General features: G+C 38.5%; 1 protein-coding gene and 1 pseudogene across 28 annotated transcripts in view; one reads left to right on the top strand and one right to left on the bottom strand.

Moving 5' to 3' along the window:
• Mlip (muscular LMNA interacting protein) overlaps positions 1 to 10,009 on the bottom strand; it is a 243,710-nt gene that overhangs the window by 214,267 nt on the left and 19,434 nt on the right. The gene's annotated exons all lie outside the window — the stretch shown is intronic.
• LOC115064957 lies at positions 5,488 to 5,647 on the top strand (annotated as a pseudogene).

The raw sequence follows: 10,009 nt of genomic DNA on the forward strand, positions 1-10,009 counted from the left end.
GCATGGTACTGGTACAGCGACAGACAAGTAGATCAATGGAATAGAATTGAAGATCCAGAAATGAATCCACACACCTATGGTCACTTGATTTTTGACAAATTTCTTTCAAACATTGAAGAATTAGCAAGAGCCCTCTTGTTTGACATTCATGCAATAATGAGCAAGAGATGTTTTCTTTGAGAGAGAGAGAGAGAGAGAGAGAGAGAGAGAGAGAGAGAGAGAGAAGAAAGAAGGAAAGAAGACCTAGTCATATTCTTACAGTAGTATCCAATGAGCCTATGCTCCATCTGGAGCAGAACAATATGATTCATGTGGGAAAGGATACCACACAAACAATGTTTAGCCCAGCATGCCTCATGCAGACCCAGATCAAGCCCCACCCATGGACAACATCTGCTTGACATTCTGTAGCTATTCATTCTGAAAGAAAAGTGACAGCTCTTAAAATTGATTGTGGCTTTTAATTCTTGAACCAGGAACCAGAGCGCAATGTAATTAACACATTTGTCAAATTAAGGACTAAATATCTGAAGTAACCAAGCTGCTAGCTACCTTCGCTATGCATTGCTGCCTTTGGACTAGTAAGAGAAAGATGACAGAAGCATCTCTTTACTTATAAGTCTGAGAATTTTCACATAAAGATCAGAATTATTGGTATGTATTTTACAGAACATATAATTTATCTATTGCAAGTATACAATTCAAAGATTGTTATAGTCTTCAGTGAATGACAATCATCATCTTAAGTCAACTTTAGGGTGTTTTTTTTTAAATAGTCAAAAAGTCACCATTTCTTTGGCGTCTTAAATAAACTAGCAGGATGTACACCTCCCATTGAGCTGGATCACATTCGTTCCACGGTCAGTACTTCATTCCAACCCACCCTCATGTCACCCATCAGAGATAGAAGGTGCTAGGGCTTGGATGCGATTTGTCTCCTGAAGGTAGTCCTTAATGTGCCACCATTAAGAGGTAGGAAAGCCTTTAAGAATTAGGATCAGGAAGGATAAGGAGGAAGGAGGAGAAGAGACTAGAAGGAGAAGAGGAGGAAAAAGGAGAGGAGTGGGGAAGGAGGAAGAAAAGGGAGGAAGAGAAGGAGAAGGAAGAGGAAAAGGAGGAGAAAGAGAATAAGTATACAACAGGCCTGAGAGAAATGAAGACATTCGAAACAGTTGTGTCTTTCAGTCTGACAGTGGAGTCTGTTGTGGTTTAAATGAGAGTGCTACTCCTCCCTATGGGCTCATCTATTTGAATGCTCAGTTCCCAGTTGGTGGAACTACTTGGGAAAGATTGGGAGTTATTGCCTTGTTAGAGGTGTGTCACTAAGTGTGAGCTTTTGAGGTTCCAAGTTCATATGCCTCTCTGCTCACAAGGTGATGGTAATGAACTCCTATCTCTCTGAAACTGTAGCCCTCAAATAAACCTGTCCTTTGAGACCTTCTCTCAGCCACGATGCTCTATCACAGCAACAGTAAAGTAACTAATACAGACACCACAAAAATGAAAATTTACCCCAGAATTTTATGCTGAGAAAAGGGAAAAGTCCCAGGTAGAGAGGAAATTTTCTCCTAGAAAGAGGATTTCTAAAGACTTAGCAGGTCACTTTGTAGTATCAGATGTTACCCCAGCCAATAATTGGTCAGTGGTGGAAGGAACTATATCTTGACCAGGATTGTGTAGATGTGTATATCCCTGGCTTTACGTCTAAATTTTAATCACTTCAGAATCCCAAAGATGGACTTGGTGAAGTGAGAAGACCATTTGATCTCTTTGTATATCGTCTCAATGTGGCCACACAGAATAAAAAAAATAAATAAATAAAATTAATTGGTTTCTTGAAGATAGGTGGCTGAACTTGTCTTTGGACAAAGCTGAGTAACAGAGGAAGAATTAGGAGTTGAGTTCTAGTGGGAGGAAGGAAATTATGTCACTTGATTCATTGTCCTCAGAAGGAACTAATGCTGCTCTCCTGTGAAGGGAGTCCTTGTGAGAAGGAGGTACAAACAGGGAAACACTTGTTACTGTTCACTCTTCTGACTTCCTGTCTCACCCTGCTATCTCTCCTTGTAAAGTACTCCCAAGATGAGCTGTTATGTTGTGATGTAGCCAAGGGAGCCCGCACCAGACGCTGACCAAAATGGTGAGCCAATCTTGGTCATCCTGCCTCTAAGACTGTAAGCTAAATAATCTTTTCTTCATAAAATATAAAGCCTTGAATATTTCCTTATAGCCACAAGAAATTCACAACTGCATAGAAATGTGCTTGCTTCTTGATTCATCTCTCTGTGATATCATTCACTACATACTATACTGCAATGCCAAGTTTGACTCCAATTATCTAAAACTATATTTTCCCACTATTTACTCAGGTATTACTCTCTTCCTTTGTGGTCGTTCTCTTCAGTGTAGCATGATAACCCCTATCATCAACACATATCTTATTCCCTATCTCTAAAAGTGGGTCTCCAGCCCCTCTGTGTAGCAGACCCCATTCACTATGTCAATTTTGAGCATGTTATTTCCCTTGGCTCAGTAAACTTTACAAAGAGATGGGTGGACCACATACTTGACACAAATTAGGAAAGTCATGGGGCTATAGGTAGAGCAGATTTCTTTAGGGAAGGCTGGGGGTGGTCATAAATGAAAAACCTTCAGAATAAACTCAAATACAAAAATAGAGAAATTATACAGAAGAGACACTAAACTTTCTGTTCATGCCAGTTTTCAAGATTAATCATTTCAGTTTATTACATCTTTTGATTGGAAGTATAAATTTCTTCTTCTCTTACTGAAGGCTGTCTCAGGGGGAAACAGCACTGGGCTATAAAACAATTTTTAGGATGTTGTAAGAGAAGATGTATCATAAAGTACTCTGCTTGCCACGATCAGGAGCACAACCTGAAAATCATCAGAAATCTTGAGGCTTTTGTATACAGGTGATAGTGAACAAACACAATCACCTCAAAATCCTCTTCAATATCCCCCTGTACTGCTATAACTTCTTGGTCTCTTTTCCTGTCCATAGATGTTCCCTTTGAAGTCAGGAACCTTTGTAACTAAGAATTGGTGGTGCTGGTAGAAATATGTGAATTCCTACCTCCCCAGAGCTCAAGGAATCATGATACATGGGATCTAACTGACATTAGCTGCGCACAGATGAAGAGGAAGTTTAATCTAGCATCATGGCTATTCTGGCTGGAATACAGAAACAAGCAGATCTCTGAGTTCAAAGCCAGCCTGGTACAGAGCAAGTTCCAGATGCAGAAAAGCTTAGATCCAGGCTTGGGGGTCCATGCCTTTAACCCCAGCACTCAGCAGTCAGTTCTGTTTGGACAGTTGAGTTCAGTGCAGTGGAGTTGAGTCAGGGAGTTGAGTTAGCAGGTAAGAGTCGGTGCAGTGAGTGGAGTACAGTGCAATGGAGTTGAGTTTGCTCATGAGTACATGCAGTTCTATACAGGTCAGCAGAAGCAGTAGATTAGAACAAATCGCCAGAGTTAGTATGAGACAAAGCAGAGCAATTCAGTGAGAAACCAAGAGGAGATAGATTGAATCAGTCAGCTTGGAGAGGAGTTTGAGCCAGGATAACTGAGTTGAACTGACCAGCCAGAGGTCTGGAAGAGCTAGAAAAGGTGAGCTTATTCGGCATAAACCTCTGTCCAAGACAACAATTATATTGGGCAGACAAAAGTTACTTTTACACACAGGTCATTTTATAAGGAAGAAAATACATCCCTAATTCACAAATGTGAAACCTAAAAGGAGAGATTGGGTCAATTGCACTTGGTAGTAACAGTCATGTGACTGCATCTGCCTGTTTTCTTTGAGCTATCATCCACAGTTCCTCTGTCCTTCATACCCTCACCATGTTTGAGCTAATCGTGAAGCATTGGCTTACAGGTGTTGGTTAAGGTTCCTATATAATTTTGCATGCTGTCTCTCACTGTTTTGTAACATTTTGATAATAATCTTGCTATTATGCAATTAGATTTAATACTTCTCAGAGTTGTGACTTTAAAAAGTAATAATTTATTCAGTACCCTAAAATCAGTTGCTATGGAGACAAGATGGAAACTCAGCCATCAATCTCAGACCTTATTTATGAAAACAGAAGAACTGGGAATAGACAAGGGGGGGAGGTAATGATGGCAGAGAGGAAATGCTGTCCTTTTGTAGCTCTTCCACCAAAAAAAAAAAAAAAAAAAAAAAAAACCTCATTAAAAACAAAACAGCAACAATCCTCCCCCCAAAAGTCCCTAAGCATTGGAAGAAGCTCAGACCAGAGAACACTTTTTTTACACATAGGAAGCGTATTGTTAGGTTTCCATTCACAGAAAAGTCATGAATGAAAGAGGCAGAGCTACAAGAAAAGAGGTAAATCTGTCATTTCGCTACTGAGGAAGCAGTTTAGCTACAAGATCAGATTCCAGCTATATTAATCACTTTCCTTGTACCTGAAAAGCAACATGAGGAAGGGCGATTTCCCTTTGGTTCATAGTGTTTTTATAAAGTTAAACATACTTATACGACCCAGGATCTCCTTCTCTAGTTATTCATTCTACATAATGAAAATTTACATTCACATGTCCACACAAAACCTGGACAATGGTATTTGTACTCTCTTCGTAGCAGTAAGACAGGAAACAACCCAGGTGTTTTTCAGAGGCCTAAGTTAAAAAAATGGTGGAATGGAGCCCAACTCAGCACTAATAAAGCACACAACTGTCCTGCCCAGTCGGGTGGCAGGCTGAGCAGAGACCTGTGCGGCAAGTTCCACGTGAAAGAAGCTAACTTCAGGCGGCCAGTAGCCTACAGACCTGTGTGTTGAATGCTTAGTTAGAATAGCAGTGTTCAGAGTGGGACATGAGAAGTGGCTGATCACAGGGACTCACACATAATCAGTGGATTAACCAACGCATGAATTGATAGCTGAGTGGAATATTAGGAAGTGGGGAGGAGTTGGAGAATGTAAGTCTTTGAGGACATGTCCATAAAAGGTATATCGTGTTACAATTCTCTCTCTCTCTCTCTCTCTCTCTCTCTCTCTCTCTCTCTCTCTCTCTCTTTCTCTCTCTCCCTCCCTCCCTCCTTCCTTTGTGTGTGTGTGAGAGAGACAGAGACAGAGACAGAGACAGAGAGAGACAGAGAGCACTGTTCATCAGCCACATACTCCTACTACCATGATATTCTGCCTTGTCACGGATGCAAAGAACTAGAGCCTGCTGTCCTTGGATTGAAATCTCCTTTGTGTCAAGCTTCTTTCAGGCACACTGTCACAAAGACAGAAAGCTGACAGCACATCTACGATATGACTCTACTGATACAGCATTCTCAATAAGATATAATATTAGCTTTCAAGAACAAGTGTGTACTTTACAGAAGTCCAGAGGTGAAGAACATATAACTAAAAGGGGCAGATTTGTGTCGCTGTGTCTAGTCCTCTTTACTCATTGCAATATTAATCTAATGAGCTTAAAATTAACAAAAGACATCACTTCTCGGCCTTTTGGCTAAGATCAAGTGTAAAATTAGCAAAAGACTTGAGTGATTTAAAAGCATAGTTAAATTTTAGCACTCTTAATTTTCATATTTTGCTTGTTCATGTCAGAAGACAAACAGCCTGTAATTTCATTTGACATCAGTACCCACTCAGTCACTTGAAACCAAATTCGAAGTTCAGCCTTATGCCAGAGACAATTTTCAGGTCTGGTTTTACACACCAACTTTCCTTTCATTCAGTCTTTAAACCTGAACAATGTAATTGTCCATATTTGCACCATGTCAGGGAACTTGGTGCCTTTCATTTGGAAAGGCAGGTGAGCTCCCACTTTGAGACTGGTCTTGGTCATTAATGCACATCAACAGCATTCGCCCATTTTAAATCCAACACATGTATTCCTCTAAAGTGGTTTTACTTGTGTGTGTTTGTTTGTTTTTAAATGGCAGCTCCCAGCATGACTTTCAGAAGAGAATGATTTAAAGTTCATAAAATGTCATCATACAGTTCCACATTCTCTAACAAATTACTCAGGAAATGAAGATGAAAATCAGACTTAAGCCTTTTTAACATTTTACATAATCTGATCAAAAATCACCAATGATTGATATAACAGTTATACTTTCTAATGAGTGAAATCTTTGTTGTTCAAAGAGCTAAAGACTGCCAATCTTGACCAAAAAAAGTTGTATTAATTACATATATGTTATGGTTATTATATGTTTTATAATTTTACCAGAAAAACAAAACAAAACAAAACAAAAATCTTCCAATGGCAAACCCTACGTTTCAACATACGGGACAGGAGCACAGTCTCTGTGAGTGAGATGTTCAAAATCTTTGTTAGCTTTGAATCAAACTTTTTTATATAAAAAAATAAATGGAGGCTATTTATAAATTATACAAGAATGAAATTAGGGAAACCTGCTGAATAAGAAATTTCATATTTTAAAAAAGCAAAACAAGATAATATACCATTTAGGCTACAGTTGGTAAGAAAACAAAGTTCCATGGAGCTTTTAAGGACATTTGAAAGTTAAGACATGAAGGTCAGAAAAAAATGGTCTTCAGGCTTTCCAGTTACATACAGGTCAGAGCTGTAGCTTAGAAGAAATGTTCTTTTGTAAATATAAAGATAACAAAACAAAAACACAAGGACAACTATAATCTTAGAAAAAAACAATCTTTTAAATATTGAATGAACATAAACTATTTGGTAAAATAAATTGTATTGCTCTTATCTTTGTTTTTTCCAAAGGAATAAAGTACAGCACATACAAACCCAGAAACCATGTTTCACCAAACATGTTTCACCAATCCAACAGTAGACAAACAAGATGCTTCTAAATCTGCTTTCCTTGTTTTAAAATATATCCTCCCTTTGAGGAATTTCAGGTATTTTGAACATATATCCCAAAGACTCCTATTATGAAATTCACAACTTCCTCTCAGACTGGAATCCCAGAAGGTATCCAGTGTCTACAGCTGGGCTGAGGAGGAATGCTCAGAGCCCGGTATATGCTTACACTTGGGGATACATGTATTTGGACTCCTACCCCAAAAGGGAAACAGAGCTGAACCTGGAGACTGGAGAGTGGGGTGAAGCTTATATATACAAGAACGTTCTGGATTCTGTATGTGTTCATCTATGTGGTTTCACTATTTAATCTCACATTAAAGCACAAAGTTGTTGTCAATGGACAACACAGAATATATAGGAACAACACTGAAGTTCATGTTCAGTCACTGGACATCTCCCTTACTTGGTGGCAAAGAGATTCTGTCTGGAACCCTGAATCCAGATAAGACCTTACCTTTATCACATAACTGTTCTGACCATTACCCAACAATTCTCACCTATGAGAACCAAGGGTCTCTATTTCTAGAACATTCCCCTGGCATGTTGCAACCTTTACCAGAGAACTTTGTCAACAACAAATCTGACTTAAAACAGTCACACACTTCTCAAAATTTGCTACCACTTCTCAATGACTAAGGGACTAATCTGCTTTGTAAAAGAAACTCCTTCATCTCTATATTCAAAGATCTAAGCCAGCTCTGACATTTGGAAAAGTAACTGGAACTTCTTTAAATCAATAAAATTTTCACTTGAAAAGAAAATCTTTGCTCAATATTTATTCTATACTGTCCTTTCTATAAAATTAGTAATTCCAAAACACACTCTCCTGTAATATGTGTGTGTGCTTCTTCATAAACTTGTTGATATATTTATTCTTCTATAAATAATAGTGTTGTTTCTTACAAATTCCATTTATATGCTGCATATTGATATCCATCCACCACTACCCACCTGCACACGTAGGCAGCACTGACTCAATCGTTATTAGTGACAATAAGAAACAAGATGTGATGTTGGGCGGGAGATTGAGTGGGGTGCTTTTAAATATATTATAGTGATTAATACTGGAACAAGAAGTGTTATTCTGGGTAGAAAAACAACTTGGGAAACAAATTTGACTTACCCTCTTCCTTAGATGAATCATGAAGTTGCAGCATGATGTCACCAAAGTCCAAACTTTCAATAGCACACACTTCTCAGAGTTACAGAGTTACATAGATTTATTGTGGAAGAAACTTCAACTTATATATTCACTAGTTTCCTTTTATTGATGAGGAAATTGAGAGTTAGTGAGCTAAGCAAGTTTTCTCAGTCATGTTTGCCAATGTCCAGGCCTTCCTTCTTCCCACAATATCACCTTGCATAACTCAATGAACCACAACAATAAAAGGTGAGGGATTTGACAAACATTTAAAGTTCTCTGGTAACCTTGTGATAAAAAAATTACATTTATAATTTTGAAAAAATATATTTCATACCTTTGAATAAAACAACCCAAAGTCCTGTCCACTGGAAAGCTGGTAGGCCCAGAGCTACTTGGCCACATCCCCCATCTTTCTTTCTCTCTGTTCTCATTAGCAGGCAAACTCAACCAATATTTAAGGACAACTGAGCTGGTTTTACTTTTCCCTTTATGGTCAAGGACACTTAGTTGTGTCACTGTCCATGTAGCTGTGAAGTAATGACATGAAGCCCATTTCTCTCCTCATCATAAAATATAACAATGTTATGGGCTGATAGTTAACTATCTTAAAATTCATATGTTGAAACTTTAGCATGAATTCTAATGCCATCAAGAGATAAAACTAAAAATGAAAGACATCAAGTACAAGGATGTCTATTCTCTCTACTGAGTATAGTGCTTGAGTCTTAACTAGAGCAATAAGACAAGAAAGGGGAATAAAGTTGTACAAATAAAAAAAGATGGTGTAAAGTATCACTTCATACAAATGATATGAAATGATATGATACCTTCAAGATGCTGCCCCCCCCAAAAAAAAATTCTTAGGGCTGATAAACACTTTTAGCAAAGTGTCAAGATTCATAATGACACAAAAAATCAACATATAAACCATCAGTAGTCTTCCTTATGCCAGTGGCAAGCATGCCAAGAAGGAAACCTGTGAAATAAGACCACTTGCAGTAAATAAAAGTACAATACTTGGGAATAAGGTTAATCAAAGAAATGAGAGATATCTTTAAGAATAACTTTAAAATGCTGAAGAAAGGATTTGAGAAAGACACAGGAACATAGAACAAATCTCTCATTTTCATGAGCTGAAAAATCAAAATCATGAAGACAGCCATCCCAAACAGAAGCAGTCTTCAAATTCAATGCAATCTTAAGCAAAGTTCCAGTTCCTAATAGACGTAGAAAATCTAAAACTTTACACGGAAACACAAAACCCCAAGGATAGTCAAAACAATCTTGAACAAAAGAATACTGTGAGTAGTATAAGCATAGCTGATATTGAATTATACTATGAGGCTATAGTAATAACAACAGTATAACACTAGCATTAAACCAGACACAGAGCTGAATGGAATAAAAGAGAGAACCCAAATATAAGTCCACGCCACTACAGCCACCTTAGACTTTTATTTACTCTTCTTTCATACAATGCATCCCAACCACAGCCTCCCATCCCTCCACACCCCTACAAGCCCCTCCCCACCTCCCCGCTACCCCAGATCCACTGCTCCTCTATTTCCCTTCAGAAAGAACAGACTTTCTAGGGATATCAAACAAAGATGACATAACAAGATGCAATAAGACTAGGCATAAACCTTCATACCAAAGCTGGAGGAGGCAAAACATCTGGGAGGATTCAAATTGGAAAGAAAGAAGTCAAAAAAAAATTGTTATTTGCAGACATATGATAGAATATATCAGTGACCCCAAAAATTCTACTAGGGAACTCCTACAGCTAATAAACTCCTTCAGCGAAGTGGCTGGATACAAGATACTCAAACATATCAGTAGCCCTCCTACATACAAATGCCAAACGGACTGAGAAAGAAATCATGGAGACGGGCTGGTGAGATGGCTCAGTGGATAAGAGCACCCGACTGCTCTTCCGAAGGTCCGGAGTTCAAATCCCAGCAACCACATGGTGGCTCATAACCATCTGTAATGAGATCTGACGCCCTCTTCT

The sequence above is a fragment of the Mus pahari genome, chromosome 10, assembly GCF_900095145.1.
Source record: "Mus pahari chromosome 10, PAHARI_EIJ_v1.1, whole genome shotgun sequence".
Taxonomy (NCBI): domain Eukaryota; kingdom Metazoa; phylum Chordata; class Mammalia; order Rodentia; family Muridae; genus Mus; species Mus pahari.